The following is a 25,764-nucleotide window of genomic DNA, read 5'->3' on the forward strand; positions in this document are numbered from 1 at the left end:
TTGCGATTGGAAGGCACCGATATAATGCTTTCCACTGAAGTCAAATATTTGGGAATCATACTTGACCAGAAACTAAGCTGGAACACTCAAATAGAACAAACAATTACCAAGGCCACAAACGCCCTATGGGTATGCAGCAGAGCCTTTGGAAAAAGCTCGACAGTGCAACCTAAAAGAAGGAGATCTAACAGGACACCTGAGAATACTGAAAGATTTCCAAATAAATAATCTAATAAAAAGTAAGAGGATTCACTGGAGAGGAAACCAAATTTCGAAATTACTTACAGAACAGTAGAGATAGAACGAGAAAGTTGGCAACAAGGTGGACCCACAATTCGGGATGGTTCACTTTGCTTCTACACAGATGGTTCTAAAATGAATGGTTCCCCGGGCGCTTTTTTCCCATGGGACACTGCACAGTGGGGAATCGCTGGCCATCGATCCAAAATTGAAAATGCGAATTTCGTTTAAATTTTATTTTTCCTATAGTTGTATACTATTGAAGTGTTAGAATCCAAATTTTTGAAGCATTACGACAAAATTTGAATTTTCTATGATTTTTCAAAGTGTACTGAGTCAGCGTTTTTAAGCGTTTTTCTTAGAAAAAATGCAATCTTGCGAAACTTGCTGGAGCCTCAAGGGTGACTTGAATCTTGATGACGTCTAAGGAAAAGTTGTATATAATATAGTGGAGAATAAATCCTCATCATTGGAAAATGTATAATCTCATTGTAATACTCAAAAAATTAAGAGGAATAAAAAAATTACGTATTTGTTTGCATAAAACAGCGTTTAAAGTTTATACGGCAGGGTTTGGCAGTATTGGCACTAGTTTTAAAAGATAGCTTGGAAAAATTGCTTTAGAATGCATCTAGTCCGATCCTGCGTAGAGTTGCGCAGAGTACCCTTCTTTCGAAGAGAAACAACGAGCGTTCGGCACATATCTGACTTTAGAAATGTAAATTTAAATTGCACACTGCAAACCGTCAACAGAATAACAAATAGCTCGTATTAGTTTGATAATAACAACGTTTTCAAACATGTTTCAGTATAATTAATCAGACTATTTTCATATTTACAAGTTTAACTTATCTATATTCCGATAATTAACGAAGTATCAAAAACTAATCATTGTTTATGTTTTGGATCACCAGCACTGAGTACCAAAATTATGTTTTAAGTTTATATCATACCAGTCACATGTAAAAACAATCGTGTAAGCATAAACCATGATATAATAAATCGCCTGCTAATTTCTACAGAGCAAATAGTGAATTATTATTTCGACGTTAGAAACTGCTTTTTGAAAACCTTCCCTTAAGATATTAAAACTGTATTGAAAATAAACACAAAAATGAAGATGAAGGTAGAAGTGAATAAAAAGAAGAATGCGATAAATAGAAGCAATGTAAAATAGTCAATTTGAAAAAAACAAGTCATAAGTGATTTTGAACACAAAGCATATTTTTTATTGATATTATTTTTTTATTTTCATAATAACTGATCAATATTTTATGTTTTTTTATGGCATATGAAAGTCTTTCAAGCATCATGCATTTTATTTTCCAAAAGATTGAAACCGACGTAAAATTTCCCTCATATAATATATATAAAAAACATGAAAATTTCCCTGGTGTCAAAAATATGCATTTTCATGCAAAAATAATATCAAATTCGGACTCAGCATCCCAATATTACATAAAAACCATATATTTTCCATGATTTAAAGACATTTTTTTGCTTGGCCAGCATTTGTATGGAGTCGCCCCACTGTGCACTGGCCAACAGTATTCCAGGCGAAAATATACGCGATAATAGAATGCACGAATACGTGTCTGGAAAGAAATTATCGACACGCAAATAAATGCATTTTCTGTGATAGTCAGGCAGCACTAAAAGCCCTGAATTCTCCTTTCTGCCACTCTAAACTGGTGTGGGAATGCATCCTGTCGCTCCGAAAGTTAGCTATGAAAAACCAGGTGAACTTATACTGGGTTCCTGGTCAATGTGGAATCGAAGGAAACGAGAAGGCCGACTTACTAGCCAGACAAGGGTCATCTACTAACTTTGTTGGCCCAGAACCTTTCTGTGGAGTCTCCCCGAGCGCTCTAAAAGCTGAACTCGGTGAATGGGAGAAAGCGACCATCAAAGCAAACTAGGATGTCATTAGCGGATTACGACAATCGGAAAGATTCATAGAGCCAAATCGCGAGAAGAGCCTCGTGCTGCTCAGATTATATAAGAAAGACTTGAGGACATTCACAAGTCTTATTACAGGGCACTGTCCGAGTAAGTATCATTTCAAGAAGATAGGCAAACTTGATGATAATAAATGTCGCCTGTGTGGCATCGAAAGCGAAACTTCAGAACATCTACTCTGCGAATGCCGAGTATTGATACAACGCAGATTGCGTATCTTTGGTAAGGGACACATAGAACCTACCGAAATTTAGAGGGAAAGTCCTGGTGAGGTAATAAACTTCATACGAAGAGCGTTGCCCAACTGGGATAAATGTGCAATGTAGCAAGGACATCAACTCGCCAAATAGTGATGTACCTGCTCGTACAATAGATCAAACAATGGTCGCAGTGATTCAGTCTGCTACGAGAGAGAAAAAAAAACCGTTTCGTGTAACATTTGTGTCAAAAGGGTCGAAGTTAATCAATTTAGTAACCTCATTAGAGCGCCTCTACACATAAAGTACTAGACCTCCATATTTTATGTGTGATCTGTTTTGGTTCATTAGTCGAAAAATTGAGAATACATTTACTATCAGCGGCTTCAATAAGCACTTACCAATGTAACTTTTCGAAACAATTACTAAATGTGACACATTTAGAGCTACAAATTACTAGCAATGATTATAAAAAGACTTTTTTGGCTACCTATTTCGATGTTGCCTTCTAGGAAGCAAGCAGATTATCTTCCAGTTCATCGTTACATCCAACTTAGAACCGGATGCAATCAAGTAATAGTTGAAAGTTTAGCCGGAGAAGGGCCACTTTCATCATTTTCGTTACCTTCGCGCGATTCCTTGCGCTTGCGGTCGCCATAACGTCTAGGGTTATGAGCTTACGGTATCGTTTATGCCTGTCGGCCGCATGCAAATATCACGTTTATCCGGAATGTACCACTGCCGGAGCAATTTGCACACCATAAACGTTTTCTTGCTCTCATTGCGCTGACAGTGCATCGTTGTTTCGTGGTATTTTCCATTACAAAGAGAAAATTCAACACCACTTATGGAGAGCAGTTTCCATCCATTAAACAAGTGTGATTGTGTGACACCCACACAATCACATGGCACAACATCCACCATGAATTACAACACCGGCCGGCTTCGGAATAATAAAAACATTCGTCAACCACTGCTGAAGAGGACTAGGACAAGATGGAAATTGGCGAGCGAGCTTTTGCGTGCTTGTGAGCGAAAAGCTTTTACTCCCCACAGCTGATGCCACTGATTCTCTGTTTGTTTGGTTTTGCAGTTAATCGGGATTCAGTGACAACCATGGTGACTCTTTTAGTTTCTGATTCTCACAGCGAGTTGTCAGAAGACGGTATCCGGTTCATTTTTTTTCAAAATGTATTTATTACAGCAAAACCATAAACCATTAACATAACGAAAAAGTTACTTCTTCTGTTGAAGCGGTTAGATTGTAACTTGAAATTATACAACTATTAATTACTTCAGGTAAATTGTGGCCTTTTTTTCCAATATACTGTTTATTTGCTTCGTTTAATATTTTTAAAGGCATGTTTATTTTGTAAAAATCGGTACCAAAGCAGCAACACGATCAATGTAAAAAAAAATAGTTCTGGATAGCATGGCATTAAACTTTACATCCTACGAAAACTCATCCTTTCTTCCGAAAAAGGTGACGAGCAGAAATGGGAGAGGTACTGAAACTGAGAGAAGAATGCTCCCAGTAGGACCGGTATAGCATATGCAGTATCCGTCGTGGGTTGGTTGGTCTGCGACTCGGTGAGCAACAATATCCCAGCCAAACTCCATCGGAATTCGCCAGTCTGGTTTCGGCCGTCGTTCATCTCGTTTGATTTTTCCGAGTCCTCCCGGAGGTGACAGTTTCCGGCAAACATCATCCGTGTTGGGGTTCAACGGTGGCGGTAGAGTGAGCGGAGCCTTGCTGGCCTGTTGTGGTTCGCCCGTTTGGCAGCAAGTAGCGTGGTGCTAGGTGAAGTAAAAGTTTTTGAATTGTGTGCATCCCGGTACCGTTTGCAGAACGTGGTCAGTGCAGTTGGATGCTGTATGTGTGGCTCGGCGAAGATAGTGGCGCATCATAGCCTCAACTGTTGCAGCAAGTGCGGCTGAATAGTGGATATATACTGTCTATAATAGTGGGTCGGTATTGTTTTATTTCTGCTTCCATTAGGTTTTCCTGTGTCACTTTACCATGATGACTGGCGAATGTAGCACAGGTTGATTACTCTGAATAAATAAAAAGGACGATTCTTTTTCATTTAGATTTAATTAGAGGACAAGCAATTTCTGTTTGGTTCATTCCGATTCTCACATTTATTGAAAATATTCGTCTATTGGTACATGTTGTGAGCTCTGAAGAAATTTTGTGATGTATGCAATGGCACTTTTACTTCAGATCATCAGGAAATGATAGCAAAGTAATTTGTTTCTTTCTATACCAAGCCTAATAAAAGATAAGAACATGTTTTACTGGACGATGATAAAACCCGTGCTGAAAGAATGAGGCCAATAAGTTATTGAAGTGAAATTGAAAAGCAGACGCCGTTCGTATATCTCGCTATAAGTAAAACACAAATTGACACATCCTGTTCTATTTTTAGTAGCAGATGTCATCTGGAATGTTATTTCTACCCAGAGACATAAACAGAGATGAAATTCCAAGATAAAAACATGTTTTGTCGGTTTAGCCTATTTAACCCGACCCTTTTATTCTTTCTTTAGAAATGTCATTTGCTTTTTTTATTGAGAGAATCTTTTGCGAAAAAAGTCGTGCCCTTTTCAATTCCCCTAAAAAGTTGCTTCAAAGTAGATAGAGATTACAACGCAGTTTAATTCAAAGTTGTCACTTAAAATTCATTGAGATATATTTTATCGAAAACAATTAAGAACCGTCAAACCAGCATGTTGTTTTAGTAATTCCGGCTTCCGATAATGACATTAAATTACTACGAAGACCATACAGATTAATTGCGACACTTATAATAACACTGACAAACAAACTAGAGGAAAAGTGATTCGTTAGACCTATGAAATTGCAAATAAATTCTGATTAAAGCGTTTTTATCAAAAAACAGTGGCAATTGTTTTTCACCAACATGCACACGAAAGGTTTAAAACTATGTTACCAGAATTGTAAAAAAAAAACAAAAGTTAATTGCGAACGTAGATATCAATAATATTATTCGGTAGGACGAGTAAAATTAGACCAAAAGTCAGCTGACATTGTGTGACTGTTGAAGAATTAGGAGTCCACTAAATATTCTCAAGTGTGATTTACATTGTCTTTGACTTGTAAAACTAGTGTAGGATAAACCTGAAATTATCACTGATTTTTATTTAAAAAAACTGAAAAGAATGAACAATGTTATGCGAAAAACACTTAAATGAAAACTCGTTTGAAATTAAAAAAAAAAGGTTTTTTAAAAGACACGATATCACAGATAGCCTGTCTTATGGCAATTTAATATTTGCAATAGGTCTGGGAATTGGTATGTTCTTATGTTGATCCTGTTGAAAGAAAGGTGAAAGGAAATTGTGCTAAATACTGTGAAGTCATTTGATTGTGAAATAGTTAAGATTTTGCTGCCATTCGAATGCGTATCGTATATTCTATTGTCTGTCTGCTAGCTGTTATGGACAAATTGAAAATAATAAAGTGGTAGAAAATGATACCGAGGTAACAACAGAACGAGGGTCATATCCCACACGACATGCAATGCAAATGGTAATCAGCAATGAAGTGAAATTGGAAATTATGAGTGCAAAGGGGAAAAAATGTTTGTCCAAAACCATGCGGATAGTGATAAAACTCAATTTTATGACGATCTGCCAATTTCGTGACGGTTTGTTCCTTATTCGTTTTGTAAAGTTACCAATTACGAATGCTGTATCTTCTTACTAGGATGCTTGCAGTTCTTGGTATTAAATTATATCTGTTTCTTGATAGTAAATTCACGATTACTGTAATACTCAGATACGGGAAATTCATTTTTACTTTAAAGGATGGGTTTTTCTAGTTTTCACAACGCATGTCGACGGTGCTTTTCACACAGAAAGGAGATCTAAAATCTAGTGCTGTGGCAGGTGTTGTCAACTCTATCGGTCCATCCGCTATAATAGCAGCGATGAATTCGAAATCGCCGGATGCTGCAGCTTCGCTTGTTGCTGTTCACAGTAAATCAACCTCTTGCAACAATGATCGGATATACCGGTGTTGCTATCCGCTGTTACTATTCGCTACTGCTATCCCATGCCACTGTCGCTACTGCTGCTATCCGCTGCTACTTGGTTAGTACCGTCCTAGTGGCCATCCACTAGTAAACCGAAGGGTTTGAGGACAAGCAGACTTTTATATAGTCCAAAGAGTGCATTCCCGGTTAACTAGGTATTATATTCTGTCGACTGTTTTAGGGGAAACGCGCATTGAACGACTAATCAGATCAGTAACAGAAGATGCCGCACTCAATTATGCAATATTTTATTACGCGGCTGTTGGGTGTTGCAAATTGGCGAAGAAAAAAAAGAGCTGAGACAAGGAGATTAAGTTGAATTTATAACCCTCAACGCGTTTTAACATTTTGAATGAAGCGTAATGAATGAACGAGGAAATATCAATCAAGGAAATATTCAATTAAGTATTTAATTTGTCCTCAAATCCGTCGGTCTAGTTCCGCCACTGTTGTAGTGCCAATCACCGACGCCCGGGGAGGCGACTCCACCCAGGACCCTAACTCATGACCCGTTGATTAACGGACCGGCGCCAACGGCTTTACTTCCTCATGCGAAGGAAGGCGTGATCCTAGAGATTTTTCGCCCCAAAAAATCTCCTAGTGTCGGCTAGGATTGAATCTAGACCAGAAGGGTTTGTTGTGAGTGGATCACGCCACCCCACAACCATCGACACCTATGTCGGCGTTGGGATTCGAACCCAGCCGTCGAGCGTGGTTGGTAGAGACGTTACCAACCACGCTAGGCCCCCGCCTCAATTTTTTGGTTAATTTAATATCGGATATACTGCTTCATATTGAAAATTTGACGGCCGACAGATTTTGATTGCTAACAGATTCGTTTTTGGGTTGCCAATATATGAGAGATTTGGGGGTGTCTGCCAATGTAGCCAATGTAGCCGCTGATGCTGCCGTTACTGCACAAAGGTAATCTTTTACAAGAGAAAGTAGTACCGCCGCACTGCTGCTACCGTACAAAGGCAGATTTTTCACTAGAAATAGTGCAGTTGCTCCTACCGCTGCTGGTACCCTCGCTGCTACTTGGTTAGGTATAATCAAACTACATATTTTTGCATTTAAGATAGATGATTTTTCAATTTTTTTCTATAAGATTGAAGGAAATCCGTTGGAAATTTTCGTCACGTTTTCGATGTTTTTGTCGTCGAAACCTGGGGGTGAATAATTTTAATAAATCTTAAAGAAAAAACTGAGTATAAAACAACATCAGAAATGTTATATTCAGTTAAAAAGTACCGTAAGCCGGGTTGAGATTGTGCCAGTTGGTGTGAGATTGTGCCCAGGCTTTGTTTTGCTCAACTTTATCTTGAAGAAAAACAGCTCTCTTTCCTCTTAACAACTGTGAGCTTACATTCAATGTGCATCACACCATCTGCTGTAGAGAGAGCGCAGAGTAAAAGTTTCTCTGACAAAAAAACGCTCCTAATTTGACAGAGTAAAAACCCAGTGAAACTCTTGTAAATTGCTCATCCGCGCACGCAAGAAAAGTGAAATAAATTGCTCGGTGATCAACTGAGCATTGCGTTACCGTTTTCATCGCTCTGGGGTGCGGCAAAAAAAGTATAAAATTAAACTTTCTGCAGAATACGCACCCATGGTGAGTTGTGAATCTTTCTATAATATTAAATTCGAAAACGGTTAGGATGTGGCTTCAATGTGAACCTAAATGTTTTGATATTTGGCCAACTTCTCTTCTAGTAAAGGAGTAGCTAACGAAAACTACTCACTCTTAAACTGAGCGAGTAAACACACGTTTACCCCTCACACGCGATGATTAAGAGTGAAAAGGAACTCTGCAACTGAAATACTCTACGCCTAAATGTGGATAATTACTCACTCTGTGTGAGAGAAATTCTAGTTCTCCAAGGGGTTTGGCAGAAGGAAATTTGAGCAACAATCAAGAGAACGGAAGAAGCCTGATTGTGCCATACAAACCCATAGTTTGTCACTCATCCCATGACGATTACAAGACCAATCTTTCATGAATTAGTTTCCTCGAACACTTAACCAAAAAAGACTAGTCTCCTGACCCGGAAGAGATGGCTGACAAGTCACGGATTGGTTAGCTCAATCTCACCCTCATTGGCACAATGCACAATCTCACCCCGGCTGACGGTATATAAAATATACCAGCGCACAGTGCACAGTGGTCCAATAAGGCAAGAAGCGGAATATAATTCTATAGCGCCTTCATATTATGTAATGGTGTCTTCAGAACAATTGTTTTATTTTTTTATTATTTCAGGTGGAGTGGAAATTTGCAACCTAATCCCTGAGGTGACCAACCTCAGGGAGTGTGGGGTTGGTTTGAATCAGTGACCGGGCCCACTGAAACCCCTCCTGTCTCCAGCCCATAATACTCCCCGGGACGACCGCTGAGTATTGCTTCGGGGAGCGGTTTTTATGCTTTGTACAACCTCCTCGCTCTATAGGTCTCTTAGCTAATTAGCTAACTAACCTGGTACTGCCTGAAGCAACTATGACCTGACAGAATCTGTGTCAGGTGGAAGTTAACTTCTCCATGGCTTCTCCCGACCCACTCGGATACCACCGGAATAAGTCGGTGCGCCCATCTACCTTTTGTGGAGTTGGACCATTCCTGCTGCCATCTGATCATCGATAGTGAGCTTCTGGTACCTCGTATGTCCCTTGTGTCAGGTTGGTCGAAGCATTCTACGTCCTCCCTAATGCTGATAGGCATCATGCCAGACAGAACGCAGATTGCGTCGTATGACACTGTACGGAACGCACTCGCAACCTTCAGGCACTTTCCAGTTCACCACGATAACTGTTAGTACCTAGCGCTTTGGACCACACTGGGCCTCCATACCTATGTATGGACGAAACGACGCTGGCTAGAAGTTTACGCTTGCTGCCATTCACCGCTGAAGCCCTCTTGCAAGCATAGTTGATGTGACTCTTATATGCGAGCTTATCGTCAACCATAACCCCCAAGAGCTTCAAAGATCGCTTTGAGGTGATGGTGCAGTCTCCGACTCTGACCACCGCCTGTTGCTCTGATTTGCGGTTATTCACAACCGTGACCTCCGTCTTATGGTGCGCTAACTCCAGTTTCCTGCAGTGCACCCAGTTTTCGACCTTGCGTATACAGTGCGCGACCGTCAACTCGATCTCCTCGATCGACTCGCCGTAGACTCTGCAAAGCCGACGATCACAACCCCTACAGGGAACATTAGTTTCAACACCCCGTCATACATGACATTCCACAACACCGGTCCCAGGATAGAACCTTGCGGAACTCCTGCGGTAATTGGGACGCACTTCTGACCCTCCTCCGTATTGTAAACAAGTACTCGGTTCTGGAAGTAGTTTTCTAGAATCTTGTACAGCGACACCAGTACATGGATGCTCCTGAGCGCAAGCGCTATGGAGTCCCAACTGGCGCTATTGCACGCATTCTTCACGTCAAGCGTGATGATTGCGCAATTGCGTATGCCCCTTCTCTTGCGCTGGAGTGCTACCTCCTCCATCTTGGTGACGGATAGGATAGCATCCAGCGTGGACCTTCCCTTCCGGAAACCGAACTGGTTACTTGCCAGACCGTTTACACCCTTCGAATACCTCACCAGTCTGTTGAGGATAATCCTCTCAAGCACCTTGCCCGCAGTGTCTAGCAGGCAGATAGGCCTCTATGCCGATGGGTCCCCTAGCGGTTTCTCGGCTTTCGGAAGTAAGACCAAACTCTGCCGCTTTCACCTGTCCGGGAAGAGGCAGTCATTCAGGTACCTCTGCATGACTGCCCGAAACAGCCCGGGGGCCGTTTTAATCGCCAGCCTGATTACCAGGTTAGGGATTACATCTGGTTTCGGTGCCTTGCTCACCTTTAGGGAGCTGGCGATCACGATGAGTTCCTCATTCGTAACCCTAACCTCTCCCTCAATCTCGACACGGCTGTCGTCGCTCACGGATTGAATGTTCGGCAGGTTGGTCGACCATCCCTGGTCTGTGTCTGAGATACTGGAACGTCGGACGTGAGACTCGACTGCCAGAGGCCATCGGAACAATTGTTTGTATGAATGATCCGCATAATCGCAAATTATCAAAAATTATGAAAAGCATACCATAATAAAAATAAAAAAATTAACTATTTTGTGTTAGGAGATAGAAGAATAGTTTATTCAGGAAAGTTATAGAAAATCGAAATATATGAAACTTTGTGGAACAAATGAGAATCCTATCTTCATTAAGTATAAGCACAGACTAACAAACATAACATGTCGAACAAATTTTCAATAAAATCATCGTTTGGATGATTCCAGTACTTTACGTTAGTAACACTAGCACCATCTGCTGTCGTGTTCGCGCTGCGTCATGTATTTCGACATCAGCGCCAACGTTACTGCATGTTTCAAATAGGGAACTACAAAATATGTATGAGATTGCATGACAGCGCCCCAGACGACGTTTTAGCACGATGACTGTTATTCGATTGAAAATTTGAAATGAACGTTTTTTGTTGCGATGGAGCTAGGTTTCAGTGTTACGTCTGTTAGTCTGTGGTATAAGAATATAGAGCTTACTTAATAATAAGTTTTTTGTACTTAACTTTTGTCAGTTGCATTTTACATGAGAGTATTGTGCGGTGGAATTGTTAGGGCACATAAAACCCACATTTTTTGCCAAAGATCATACATCTCCAGGACTTCTTCTCACAAAGTTTATCATATTTTAGCTTGTTTTTTGATAACTTCAAAAACGTATAAGTTAAAAAGGGGCTAGTGGAATTATGATGTCAATAATTTTCCTTAAAGTTAAGCTCAAGTACTATAAACTCTTCTAGGTTTCATTTGTCCAAATCCACTCATATGAGAGTACGGCGAGCATATGTTACAGTAGGTTTTCGTATATTAAAAATACTAACTTTTCTGTGTTGAGAAATAGTGGAATAGTTTATTTGGCAAAGTTTTATAACTTGCAAAAATATGAAACTCGGCTGAACAAACGAAATTCCTAGAGTTACAGAGTATTTTATGTAAAAGTTTCTTAAAAGTTAGTTTTTTGTACTTAACTTTTGTTAGTTACATTTTACAAGAAATCGTTTTTCTAAAGAAGCATTTGGACGTACAAAACACATGTTTTTGTTGAAGACCACACTTTTCCAGAACTTTTTCTTACAAAGTTATAGCATATTTTAGCTTATTTTCTCGATAATTTTAAGACTGTATAACGTAAAAAGGGGCAAGTAGGATCATGATGTCATGATGTACTTTTCTCAAAGTTTACCTCGAGTCAGGCTTCGAAATGGTCACGGTAGAACCACTTTTCACTGCGATAATCGTCTTCTTCTTGCTCTGACGCTACCAAGGCTCGATGTCTGAATACATTTTTTAAACAAAAATGTCACTCAAACGTACAGTGCCTCTACAGTTATGGGTCAGCCACAATTATGGGTCACTTTTACGCAAATTTGTCTATTCTCGCGAAACTGAACAATTTTCATTAGCAGTGATATTTTTTGTAACTCACTTGTAACCTCATTCATACGATTAAAATAATTTAAAGTTGAAAATGTCACTAAAACCAATTATTCTGCTCGGTGCAAGATATAAAGTGACCCATAATTGTAGTAATGTTACATTTTGCGGTGCACAATTGTGGGTCAGTCCATATTATGGCTATTTTCATTAGTTTTACATGATAATGCATCAAGACTGAATAAATTAACTTATTATCAAGCTTTTACAACAATAAAATAACTTGCATTATGTATTTTGACGATTTTATAGACTAAATGATTTTGAATGCCAAAAGTGACCCATAATTGTGTCTTTTGCGATGTAAGTGATATTTTTCTCCCCAACCGATTTACACGTATCAACTGCAGTGAAACTAATTGTTGATCGAAAGTACACATCAGAATACAGAGATAGATAGTAAAACATTCGTAGTTGATAATTTTTACGATTTTATATCCATTTTTGAACATTCAGACAACATGTTGACTGTCCCATAATTGTAGTGGGACTGTATTTTGACATTTTTTCTAGAAATACGAATTACGCACGTTGAGTGCGTGTATCCTGGAAATTATTTATATCATTGATCATGTAATAATATTTCTTAACATAAACGAACGAAGTAGACAGCTATAGGCCGAAATAACATCGCTAAACGATTGACAGCGTGCATCTCTTTGACACGCGAGTGTCGTTTGACTATCCTTTTCATTCTGTGAGCTGAGCGGCGATGGTTTGGTTGTTTTACATTTACGAGCGAAAGCTTTGTAAGAAAAAGTCCTAGCGAAGTCTTCAACAAAAACGTGGGTTTTATATGCCCAAATGCTTCTTTAGAACAATGTTTTCTTGTAAAATGTGACTAACAAAAGTTAAGTGCAAAAAACTAACTTTTAAGTAACTTTTACATAAAATACTCTGTAACTCTGTTCCCAATGAGGATAGAAATTTTGTTTGGTTAACAATGTTTCATATTTTTGCAAGTTCTCAAACTTTGCCGAATAAACAATGCACATAAAAAAGTTAGTATTATTAATATATGAAAACCTACTGTAACATATGCTCGCCGTAATCTAATATGGGTGGATTGGGAAAAATGGAACCTACAAGACTTTATAGTACTTGAGCTTAAATTCAAGGAAAAGTATTGACATCATGATTCCACTTGCCCCTTTTTCAGTTATACGTTTTTAAAGTTTTCAAAAAAATAAGTTTAAATATGACATAACTTTGTAACAAAAAGTCCTACAGATGTATGGTCTTTGGAAAAAATGTGAAAACGCAACTAACAAAAGTTAAGTACAAAAAACTAATTTTTAAGTAAGTTTCATATAATATACTTTATAACTTTGTACCTAATGGAGATAGGATTTTCATTTGTTCAAACTTTGTAAGGAAATGTCCTGGAGATGTGTGGTCTTCAACAAAAACGTATGTTTTGTATGCCCAAATGCTTCTTTAGAACAACTTTTTTTTTGTAAAATGTAGCTAACAAAAGTTAAGTGCAAAAAATTAACTTTTGTAACTCTGTATTCCATGAAGATAGGAATTTTGTTTGTTCAGCAAAGATTCATACTTTTGCACGTTCTAAAACTTTGCCGGATCAACCATTCCTCTATCTCTTAACACAAAAAAGTTAGCATTTTGGATATATGAAAACCTACTGTAACATATACTCGCCGTACTCTAATATGGGATTGGGACAAATGGAACCCAAAGGAGTTTATAGTACTTCAGCCTAACTTCAAAGAAAAGTATTGACATCATGATTTCATTTGCCCCTTTTTAACCTATGCGTTCTTGAAGTTATCGAAAAAATAAGCTAAAATATGATATAACATTGTAAGAAAAAGTCCTGGAGATATATGACCTTTGGCAAAAATGTGTGTTTTGTGTGCCCTAACAATTCTTCCGAACAATACTTTCGTGTAAAATGCAACTAACAAAAGTTAAGTACAAAAAACTAAGTTTCAAGTAAGTTCCATGTAATATACTTTATAACTTTGTACCGAAAGAAGATAGGATTTTCATTTGTTCAACAAAGTTTCATGTTTTTGAATCTTCTACAACTTCGCTTAACAAACTATTTTTCTATCTCTCAACCCAAAAAAGATAATTTTTTTATTTTGGGTGTAGTAAACTTTTCATACTTTTTGACAATTTGCGATTATGCGGGTCATTCATACAAACAATTGATCCCAAGACACTTTTAAGCTAGGATGAAGGTAAAAGGCGCTATGGAATTAAGTTCCACTTTTTGCCTTATTGGACCACTGTGCAGTGGTGTCTTCAGAACAATTGTTTGTATGAATATTTCGCATATTCTCAAATTGTCAAAGGTTATGAAAAGTTAACTATATTAAAGATAAAATAACTAACTTTCTTGTGTTTAGAGATAGAAGAATGATTTATTTGGCAAAGCTGTAGAAGATCAAAAACTATGAAACTTTGCTGATACAATAAAACTCCTATCTTCATTGGGTACAAAGTTATAAAGTATATTATGTAAAAGATACTTAAAATTTTGTATGTAGTACTTAACTTTAGTTAGTTGCATTTTACAAGAAAATATTGTTTGGAGGAATTGTTGGGACAAAACATAATTTTTCCAAAAACCTTGTATTACCTGAGCTTCTCCCTACAAGGTTATAGCATACAGGGCCGGCATTTCATGTGGGTAGTATGGGTAGTACTACCCACTCGGAAAATATCCATGTGGGTCGTTACCCACACGGAACTATAGGACAAAACCAAAAAAAAGTACTGTTGCGAGCGAGCGAAAAAGGATAGAGCCATCACAAAAGGATATCGTTGAGCAAGAGGTTATAAATTTACAGACTTATGTACAGTTGTAACGTTATTCAGAGAAAAGGTTTATTTTTTAATTGTTTCATTTACGATAGAGTTTTGAATTTTATTTAAGATTTAACAGTTGCTCGGAAGTTTTAGCGAAGTGTTGAAATGTATAACTTTAAAAATTTCGAGTTGTTTGACGTCTGGTTCAAGTCAGATTCGCCGGTACGAAATGGAAATATTATGAATTTTATTTTTTTTTAAAGATTTTTTAAAGTTACACATTTCAACACTGCTAAAATTTCCGAGCACATGTTGAATCACCAAACGTCCATGGCTTACTCATTTACGGGCACTGGTTGTCCGATTTAAAAAAAAGGTTGATTGAAAAATAATCAAAATCCAAAAAAGATGCAACTTAATTTCCGAAAAATTACTATCAATCCCTTCGATTACAGTACGATATATATACACAATTGGAGGGAATAAGTATCAAAATAAAATGAAACTGAAAGTAGCTGCCAACATCTGCCTTTCCGCAAGATATGTTCTCTCAAAAATTATGCCATTAAAAAGCAAAAACAGACATAACTCCTCCAAATTAAATGATAAAGATACACTTTCTTTTAAAGAAATGTGACAATTATTCTTAGTTTGAAGTTTGTAGAACTATTGAACAATGGCAAAATTAAGATAAGAGTGTTATCACGCAAAAACCCATTTTAAGGGGGTGTTTTACTTTAATACCTTATAAATTTGTCAGGCTTAGAGATAGAATTTTCCAATGCTCTACAAACTTGCTCGTAATAGCTAGTTCTACAATGTGTCGGAAGCAAGTTACCAAGTTCATCGAGAAATAAAAAAGATATTTTTTTTTTGTTTTGGTGTACAACCCCCTTAATGAAAAAAAAAAAAATTATCGTCAAAATAAAGTACTCATAAAGCTGAGCAACTTTCTAGAAGACATCGAAACGCTAAAACCATGCGTTTCGTCACAAACACCAATGTCCTACTATCTTTAATTTCGTCCCTCTGTGCGCCGGTTACGCTTGTTCTGGTATCTACAACATCTTGGCACTGCTGGACTACAATCAGAGCATCGAAAGAAGACCGGTTCCAGACTGCCGACAACCCTGAGCGACAAGAAGCTCCAAAGAATGCTAAAGAGGAAAACCGAGGGGGAAGTGGCTACATCGCTGCGTACGCTTTATCGGGAGGTCGGTTTAACCGGCCAATCAGTGGAAAAGTAGCTGGCGAACATGGACATCAGAAAGCGGAAATCCCTTCCATTGGTCTCGGAGTTGCTCGATGGTCGAGTCGATTTTTCCGGCGAATCGCGACGTGATGGTGGTGGTCCACGCCGAGACCTATCTCACCCGGAATGACAACGACTGGCAGGGCACTCCTTATTTTACTTTACTCACGAAGGAAGTGACATCTGAGGTGAAATTCATTTTACACACCAAGTTCCCAAAGAAGGTGCCGCTGTGGCTGACAATCAGCGAGAAGCTCCGTAAAGGCCGTGAACGGGGAAGTTGCGTCGTTTATCAAGAAATACCGTAGTGGCGGAGACGCGGTGCTCTGGCCGGATCTGGTGTCGGCCCACTACTCGAAGCATTCGTTGGAGTAGATGGAGCGGCTGAAAATCGATGCGGTACCCAGGTCGGCCAACCCACCCAACGTTCCCCAGCTGCATCCCATCCAGAGTTTCTGGACAAACCAGAAGCGTGAGATCTACCTCAACAATCTTGACACGAAAATTGAGGAGGAATTGATGAATAGAACGAAGAAAGAACTCAAAAACATGCCTACACGCATGTCCACCATGGCGAATGTTCCGGTAAACTTTCGGAAAGTCTCTCGCAAGGGCGTGGAATTACTTTTGCAAATGAGCCTATATAATTGCCTTCCATGGGAAATTAATGAGAAACATGACTACTGAACCATGGGGCGGGGACCTAGCGTGGTTGGTAACGTCTCCGCCAACCCCGCTCGACGCCTGGGTTCGAATCCCAACGCCGACATAGGTGTCGATGGTTGTGGGGTGGCGTGATCCACTCACAACCAACCCAACTGGTCTAGATTCAATCCTAGCCGACACCGGGAGATTTTCTGAGGCGAAAAATCTCTGGGATCACGCCTTCCATCGCATGAGGAAGTAAAGCCGTTGGCGCCGGTCCGTTCATTAACGGGTCGTGAGTTAGGATCCTGGGTGGAGTCGCCTCCCTGGGCGTCGGTGTTTGGCACAACAACAGTGGCGGAACTAGACCGACGGAAAATAAGCGAGAATAAAAAAAAATGACTACTGAACGAAATTCGAAAATCTAATTTCTCTTAATTGGCCATTGACACCCTATTGTTGCTGCACTGTCGACTTTTCGTAAAATTTTGTTCAGGTATCAGAAGGTCACCCCAGCTCAAGTACTAGAAACGGTTGTAGATTCCATTTGTCCCAATGTACACTTATTAAAGAACGGCGAGCATATGTTACAGTAGGTTTTCCAATATTAACAATTCTAAATTTTTATGTTAAGAGTTAAAGAAATGTTTTATTTGGCAAAGTTTTAGAACATGTACAACTTGGCCGAAAAAAACAATATTAGTTTAGAGTTTAGAGACGACTCTCATGTTTAGCTGCATAAAGTTGAATCTTTATAACATTTTGTTTTCTTTTGTTGCATCTTATTATAAATCATCATATGACAGGACGAAATAAAACAGAAGCACAGGACAGAAATATTTCGGAATTTCGTTTAAAGCAGAGTGTACTCCCAGCTGATCAGTCATCGTATGTTCAAATCTTAGCTCGAGAAAGATTGTTAGCATGAGGAAGTTCGTATAACAGTGCTGATATTTTTCAAAGCTCTTGCACGAAAGTGAAAAATAGCCACCGTAAACGTTAGTGTGAACATGACAAGGAAATATTTCACTCTTATGCAACGTCCATTTTCTTTTCCTTCGTCTGTTTATTATTCTGTCAGTTGCAGTAAAAACGTGTTCGTTTGATTTTCACCGTTTCAAATTTTCTGAAAATTTGTAACTTTGATTTTTGTTGTGTAAACTGTATAGTGGTATTACGCGACTAGTGATGGATGGGAAAAATACTACTCAGAAAGAAAATAGTTCCGGAAAGTCCGCTCTTGGATCAATTTTGGTGTTTCATTTTAATAACGGTTTCTATTTGATTTTCATTTTCACTTCACCAGAAGAACGCAGAAGTTCACTTAGTTGGAATTTCAGCAAATTTGATTGCGTGACCTTGCACGATGTGCGTGAAATATTTCATCAGAGTTTGAAAGTTCGTTGAAAATCTAGTGTGTCTAAAAGCATGCTGCCACATACATAAGACATACGTAACACTCAGGAAGAAATCTTCCAAAAAAGTTGGTACAAAATGAACTACTCGAATGGTACCACACTCCGATGAAAATCACTGTTTGAGTTGTTTTTTAAGGCAGTGTACCTTCGCACCCCTGCATTTGTCTCGTTCCTACTCGAAAAATGCTGCATTGATTTTGTAAATAACTTTTTGACAGTTCCTTATGGGATTTTTTTTGGGGCTCGATAAAGCCGAGAAAAAGGAAATTCATTTTGTTCATTATTTATCGAGCAGTTTGACAGGACGAAGTACGGAGTACTGCGGGGCAACGTGTACCAGAAAAAAACGCCAGTGTTACGTATGTCTTATGTATGTGATGCTGCGATCATTGGAAGTGAAAATTGAAAAGATTCGTTGTAATTTTTGGGAGAATGTTGTTAGTGTAAATGATTTTTGTCAGCACTGGTCAAGTTTTGATAGTTAAATTTAGCAAGAAGTCTTTGCTTGTTTTTAAATATGTCGTACTTTCACAATCCAGATTATGAACTGTATTTTTTTTAGAGTTTGCTGTGAATTGATTCCTACTTAACAAAATGATAAAAGCCCTTGAAACTTTGGATGTGTACTCAATTTTTCCTCTCGAGTCTACGATAACAAAATAAATCCAGAAGTTTTGAAGGCCACATAATGATTTTGCATCGTCTACTTTTTATTCGCGTACAGTTTAAACACTTAGCTGTAAAGTATGAAAAAGCAAACAAGAAGCAAAGTGAAGATCTGACGTACCAGGCATTTAGTCAGGCTCACGTCTGTAGGCTTGGTGTGTGCCTAGATTGAGACAGAGGCGGTGTCGCAATCATTATAATGGATATTGCTGCCACGGTGCATGTCGTGCAAATCTTTTTTCATCTACAATATTCAAGATGTAAACTGTTTATTTAAGACGGATTGTTCGTTGTCGCTCTTAATTATGAAGAATGGTATGGTTTTCTAGATGTTTTAAACTCTTATTTCCTCCACATTAGGAAATTATTACATGGGGGGAATATCTCAATATGAATGTTTATTGTACGTGAGTGATATCACCATTTCAAAGACGTGAAAATCAAAAAGCGTAATCCACTCGTGAATAACAATAAATAGAGTTGAATTTGTGACAAACCAAATTGGCTCAATACCTGTATCGTTTCCAAAACACAATAATCATAAATACACTCCGTAAAATCTCATCTTTTCCACCATCATCAAGGCGCGCGCGTATGTAGGTACATCCAGACGATCAAAAGCTACCGCCTGAGCACTCACTCCCGTAACGCAACCATCAGCAGAATGTGCATGCAAAAGATATCCTTTTTGCCTTCGGAAAAGCGTGACATACTCGAGAGCACCGTGCGGGCTCGATGGTGCTCGGGAAGAATAGGTAAAAGCCTGAAAAGTGAAGTTGGGAAACGTGTTCCAGCGCAAGTGGCGAATATGATGGGTGGGTAAGTGGGTGGGGTTGCAGTTTTTCCCTCGAATACATTGCCGCGCCACGCCGCGCCGCCATCGTGCACTTCACCGATTGTGTATGAGAGAAAGAAGCAACATAAATGATGCCAAAGATGCTTACGGAAGGACCTAGGTAGGGAGAACAAGAGAAATTACTAGTGGTAATCCACATAGTGACAGAAAAGATGCCATTCTAATACAAGTAATACATATTGATACCAAGAATACCGGTATTTTTTTTCGGGTCGTCGACAAACTGGAAAGTCTGTTTTGAAAAAATAACTGCAATGCTGGCTTTTTTGGAAATATCTTAGAAACGAATATCAATTCGGTTTTTGCCACTGCATTCAAAACTACGAGATAAGAGATCTTCTATTCAATAGAATATTTGAAACGCATTCAAAAGGGTTGAATTGGCTAGACGTAGATGAGACTTAGATGCAGTTTTCCGATATTCAAACGTAGAAGCGACAAACCCGGCAAGTAATTATTCTACGTTCCTTTGACACAGTTTCGAGCCTGCTAGGAGCTCCAAAACTCGCTGGAGCGAGTACCTAAAAGCTGTATTTTTTCCAGTTAGAGCTATGGGCTATTTTTTTCGTGATTAAAAAAACAGTTTTATTCTTACCAAAACGTTCTTTGCTAAGTGTTTCTAACGAACTGCGCACCGTTTTCGCTACATGTTATGAAGCATTGTCATAAATAAAGTGATCTTGCTTAACCTCTTTTGGTATTTCGATTGGGCGGACAACTCAAGTCGGTCATTTTTGGTCGGTAACGGTCAGTTGTGGGTAATCAACTCCTCCAATTGAAACTTTTTCAAACAGGTAATGACAATCGTATATTTTTTCCTCCAGAAGAAAGATAAATGTCGCCGGGGTTCATATCGAGAGCTTTTGGGAATCCGACGATAACGCCTGCTTTGCGAATTCTTTGTCGGGATTTTTTTTCTACCGGTTTCTTACTGTAAGAAGGGTTGTTCGCTTTGTTCAAGCTGTGAGTTTTGCTCTTGAGTTTTGCTTTTCTTTGTGTTTGCGATACCGCGTTGCCGCCGCAATAGGTAAACGGGCTTGTTAGAAATCAGGACAAAAAGTGAAAGAAGTACTGACATCACGTTTATGCTAAGTACGCAGTGTGGGATTTGTTGTCGTAACCTACAACATTGTAGCCGGGTTGTGTTTGGTATGGTTGTATGTGTGTAGCAGAAATTGGAAGAAATTTTATGGGCTTACATGTGGTATACAGCTGGATGCTAAAGCACAGCTCTTAGTTCAGCTTAGCTTCCATGGGGGGGTTCTACCAATGTAGAAGTGCGGGACTTGAATGTGAATTTGTATGTAAACATATTCCTACCCTTCTTTACACTCCTTCAGTAATGATAGACTTAGACTAAACCATTCGAAAACATGTTGACCTTGATACCCGCAGCGAATTGTTTAATAAATTACTTGCACCAGACGTCTACCGCAGATATATAATTTCAGCGGCCGGCTTTGGAACTATTGTAAAGAGCAGAACAACAATTCCAACAAAGACTGTTTTCCATTTGCGTTCTGACAAAGTTCAATCCCTGCCGGCGTTGCTTCGTGTTGTACCACAACCTCCACATCCTAATGAACACTTCCCACAGGACAACGTCAACATCCGGATTAAAAACTTATCTCGATAGAATGCAATGCTGCTTCCAACAGGGCATCCAGCAGCGATCCCGATAGAGTTGTTTTTCATTTTCTAATTTCAATACCTTCGGTCTGCAACCGGTTCCCTTCGGCTCAAACAAACGGAGAACTGTTCAAGACAAAGCCTTTGCTGTGCTGTACTATACTAGAGCAAGTCGCATGAATAATTCATTAGCTTTAGTCTGTCAAATAAAACATTCACATACACTCGTGCCGGCTGTCGCTGGTTCCTGATCGACACCTTCTCTGTTTCGCTTTCCCGAGGCTCCGTTCCCAGTACTAGGTTGCTTGAATGGAAAGTTTCCAGTTTTTTTTCCTTTTCGTTTGGTCCATTACACAAATGCGTAAATTTTTGAAAGCTTCCCACGATTCTGAACGAATCGGAATTCGCTTGCGATTTGCGCAAATTGACCTTCTGTTAGCTGTTGGCAAATATAGACAGATAACATCTGGCAGTGCTTGTCCGATCTTCATCATGGGACGGGAGAAATAAACCATTTACGACGGGGCGGTTGTTGTACATAGCAGATTATTTAGGCACTGAATGAATTGATTAATGCTTGGGAAAGTGGAAGGAGAGATATGACTCCATTGATTGGCAGGAGAAGAGGCAGCAAACAATTCGAAAAGATATTATCGTGTTTCATACAATATTTTAGTTGATTATTTCCAGGGAGGAAATCATTTATAACTTTATAAGTTTATGCTGCCGCTTTCTATTTGCTTGAATGCTAATTTCGGAATTGAAGACACAACTTTTTTTCATATTTTTAACATTTTTTACGCTTTTTTATAAAATTTATTTATCATTATATCACTTTAAAAAAAGGATTTTGACATCCAGTCCTGAAATTTCAACATTTAATCTTCAGCTTTGAACTTAGAACATTCATATCTGACCTCAATTAATTTTTTTGATATTTTATTTTTTAACTTATTCTTTTACTTTTTACTTTTTACATTTTACTTTTTAATCTTTACTTTTTACTTTTTACTTTTTACTTTTCACTTTTTACTTTTTGATTTTTACTTTTTACCTTTTACTTTTTCTTTTTACTTTTCATTTTTTACTTTTTACTTTTTACCTTTTACTTTTTACTTTTTCCTTTTTACTTTCTACTTTTTACTTTTTACTTTTTACTTTTTACTTTTTACTGTTTACTTTTTACTTTTTACTTTTTACTTTTTACTTTTTACTTTTTACTGTTTACTTTTTACTTTTTCCTTTTTACTTTTTCCTTTTTACTTTTTACTTTTTACTTTTTACTTCTTACTTTTTACTTTGTACTTTGTACTTTTTACTGTTTACTTTTTACTTTTTACTTTTTACTTTTTACTTTTTACTTTTTACTTTTTACTTTTTACTTTTTACTTTTTACTTTTTACTTTTTACTTTTTACTTTTTATTTTTTACTTTTTACTTTTTACTTTTTACTTTTTACTTTTTACTTTTTACTTTTTACTTTTTACTTTTTACTTTTTACTTTTTACTTTTTACTTTTTAATTTTTACTTTTTACTTTTTATTTTTTACTTTTTCTTTTTACTTTTTACTTTTTACTTTTTACTTTTTACTTTTTACTTTTTACTTTTTACTTTTTACTTTTTACTTTTTACTTTTTACTTTTTACTTGTTACTTTATACTTTTTACTTTTCACTTTTTACTTTTTACTTTTTACTTTTCACTTTTCACTTTTTACTTTTTACTTTTTACTTTTTACTTTTTACTTTTTACTTTTTAGTTTTTACTTTTTACTTTTTACTTTTTACTTTTTACTTTTTACTTTTTACTTTTTACTTTTTACTTTTTACTTTTTACTTTTTACTTTTTACTTTTTACTTTTGACTTTTTACTTTTTACTTTTTACTTTTTATTTTTTACTTTTTACTTTTTACTTTTTACTTTTTACTTTTTACTTTTTACTTTTTACTTTTTACTTTTTACTTTTTACTTTTTACTTTTTACTTTTTACTTTTTACTTTTTACTTTTTACTTTTTACTTTTTACTTTTTACTTTTTACTTTTTACTTTTTACTCTTTACTTTTTACTTTTTACTTTTTACTCTTTACTTTTCACTTTTTACTTTTTACTTTTTACTTTTTACTATTTTCTATTTACTTGCTACTTTTTACTTTTTACTTTTTACTTTTTACTTTTCACTTTTTACTTTTTACTCTTTACTTTTTACTTTTTACTTTTTACTTTTTACTTTTTACTTTTTACTTTTTACTTTTTACTTTTTACTTTTTACTTTTCACTTTTTACTTTTTACTTTTTACTTTTTACTTTTTACTTTTTACTTTTTACTTTTTACTTTTTACTTTTTACTTTTTACTCTTTACTTTTTACTTTTTACTTTTTACTTTTTACTGTTTACTTTTTACTTTTTACTTTTTACTTTTGACTTTTTACTTTTTACTTTTTATTTTTTACTTTTTACTTTTTACTTTTTACTTTCTACTTTTTTCTTTTTACTTTTTACTTTTTACCTTTTTACTTTTTACTTTTTACTTTTTACTTTCTACTTTCTACTTTTTACTTTTTACTTTTTACTTTTTACTTTTTACTCTTTACTCTTTACTCTTTACTTTTTACTTTTTACTTTTTACTTTTTACTTTTCATTTTTGACTTTTATATTTTTGTTTTTGATTGATGTTGGTCTGGCTTGTCTTGTTTCCTCAGAGAAACACTGCCTTGTTGGAGAATATCTTTCACTGCGAAAACAACTGCTCTCACACTGCGACGCACTTGCTTGAAAAGAACAACGAAACATGTGTATCTGAAGAGCATGCCAAAAAATTGCAGTGGAATCTAAACTGCATTGCTTTTATTGTATGTCTCTTGAGCAAATTTCAAATGAGGGGAAAATTTAGGTATGAAAGTATATCGCGTTATTTGCTTGCATCTCGATACTAAAAAAAAAATTAATAAATTCAGCCGCCTGTCACGCATGTTTGCTCTTCGAATGCTATCAAATTTATCTCAGCACTCAGCACCGCGGCGTACTTCTGTGTATTTACAGTGAAGTGATTCACCACTCTTGTTTCGCTCAGCTGTGGTGTAAGCTGCAAGTGCTTTAGTTTTTCTGCGAGCGGTAGAAACACAGCACAAAACAGTAAAAAATGTGGTGCAAAAAATTGCTACACGCAGCGCTCATGTCCAAAAAGTAAACGGTGAATATTCACTCTGTTTTTCTCACATTTTGAGGAGAGTACCAAGCCTGATGTTATAACTGATGTTATTTTCAATTTTGTTGCACGTTTTTTATTTTTTTTAATTTTAAATAAGGAATTATGCATAAGAAAATTTAAACAATCAACCTCTTTTCCAGTGTACTTCGAAATTTGTTGAGAGTCATCCAATCTGATCCGATGATTAGCTGAAGTCTAAATTTTGTTTTCTCTTGCGTCGTGATGATAATTAAAATATACATATTTTCAACCTTTTTGCTATACCTTTTCCCTTTTTCTAGAAACTTATAGCTGTCACTCTCAAAACCAAAATAAAAAAACTACCACCTTATTCGAGTCTTGTTCATTTACTTTCAAATCAAATGTAAAATTCAATAAAGAAACCAAATGTTTTAATACAACGTATTCCTGCATTACCCCGAAATATAAATTCAATTAGCAAATGTGTGCGAATCATTAATGTTCCATCAATTACCGGCAGGTGCTGACACCCTGCCTGCAATCACCCACATCTATCTTGATCGTACGGCGCACCATAGCAATAAATTGAATCACATCCCCGCCAATCCCGGACATTGAGTAATTAATTTATGCCGACAGAAACAAGATAGCATCCTGCCAGATTCGAGCTAACTGACGGCTGTCCTACTGCTGGCGGCTTCGGTGTGGCGTGTCACATTCATAGGACACACGCGCCAGATCATCGCTGGTAAGCGTCAGCCGTTCGTGCTAGAGCATGTGCCCTGTGGCGCCCTGTGGAGTGGTGACCAAAAGGCCCACAAAAGATTATAAATCGTACCGTAGTCTACTCGAAAGCCCTGTCAAAGCTGAATGACTTGACAGAGGATGTTCGAGCAAAACATGTGAAACGGGTAGCGGGATGCGTCTACTATCAATTAAAACAAATGGATTGCAAGCTTGGAGTACCATCCACTTTAACCGACTAAAACTGCGATGGACAGTACTGGCGAGGCTGCTGGTGGTGATGAATTTTTCGTTTATACGAGCATAATACTATAGTCCCAGAACGAGGGAAACAGCATAACGATTACAGTCTACCGTTCTATCGAACGATTTTTTGCTGACAAGAACGAATACTATGTATGCAGAGGATGGAAAAGTCTATGACAAGGGCGTCCTTAGAGTGACCAATTGAACAGCGTTCACCAACTGAAGTTGAAGAGCTCCTGCAACCATTAAGCAATTAGTAATGCAAACCCAATTCGAAAGAAATGGTTGAAGTAGAAACAGATGTAAACGCATGATTATTAGTTACTTTAGATAGTTAGTTGCAGTTTGCAAAGCAAACAAAAAATGTGTGGTAGTGTGGGTGAATAAAGTTTACTCA

The 25,764-nt window shown here is 37.4% G+C and overlaps 1 protein-coding gene across 2 annotated transcripts in view; it reads left to right on the plus strand.

Moving 5' to 3' along the window:
• Positions 1-3,981: 3,981 nt before the first annotated feature.
• Positions 3,982-25,764, plus strand: part of LOC129720812 (uncharacterized) — a 180,328-nt gene continuing 158,545 nt past the window's right edge. The window contains exon 1 of one of the 2 annotated variants that reach the window (XM_055672578.1): positions 3,982-4,364. The gene's annotated coding sequence lies outside the window, so the exon portion shown is untranslated. The remainder of the gene's footprint in view (positions 4,365-25,764) is intronic. The other variant, XM_055672579.1, reaches the window with a different exon arrangement.

The sequence above is a fragment of the Wyeomyia smithii genome, chromosome 2 (assembly GCF_029784165.1).
Source record: "Wyeomyia smithii strain HCP4-BCI-WySm-NY-G18 chromosome 2, ASM2978416v1, whole genome shotgun sequence".
Lineage (NCBI taxonomy): Eukaryota > Metazoa > Arthropoda > Insecta > Diptera > Culicidae > Wyeomyia > Wyeomyia smithii.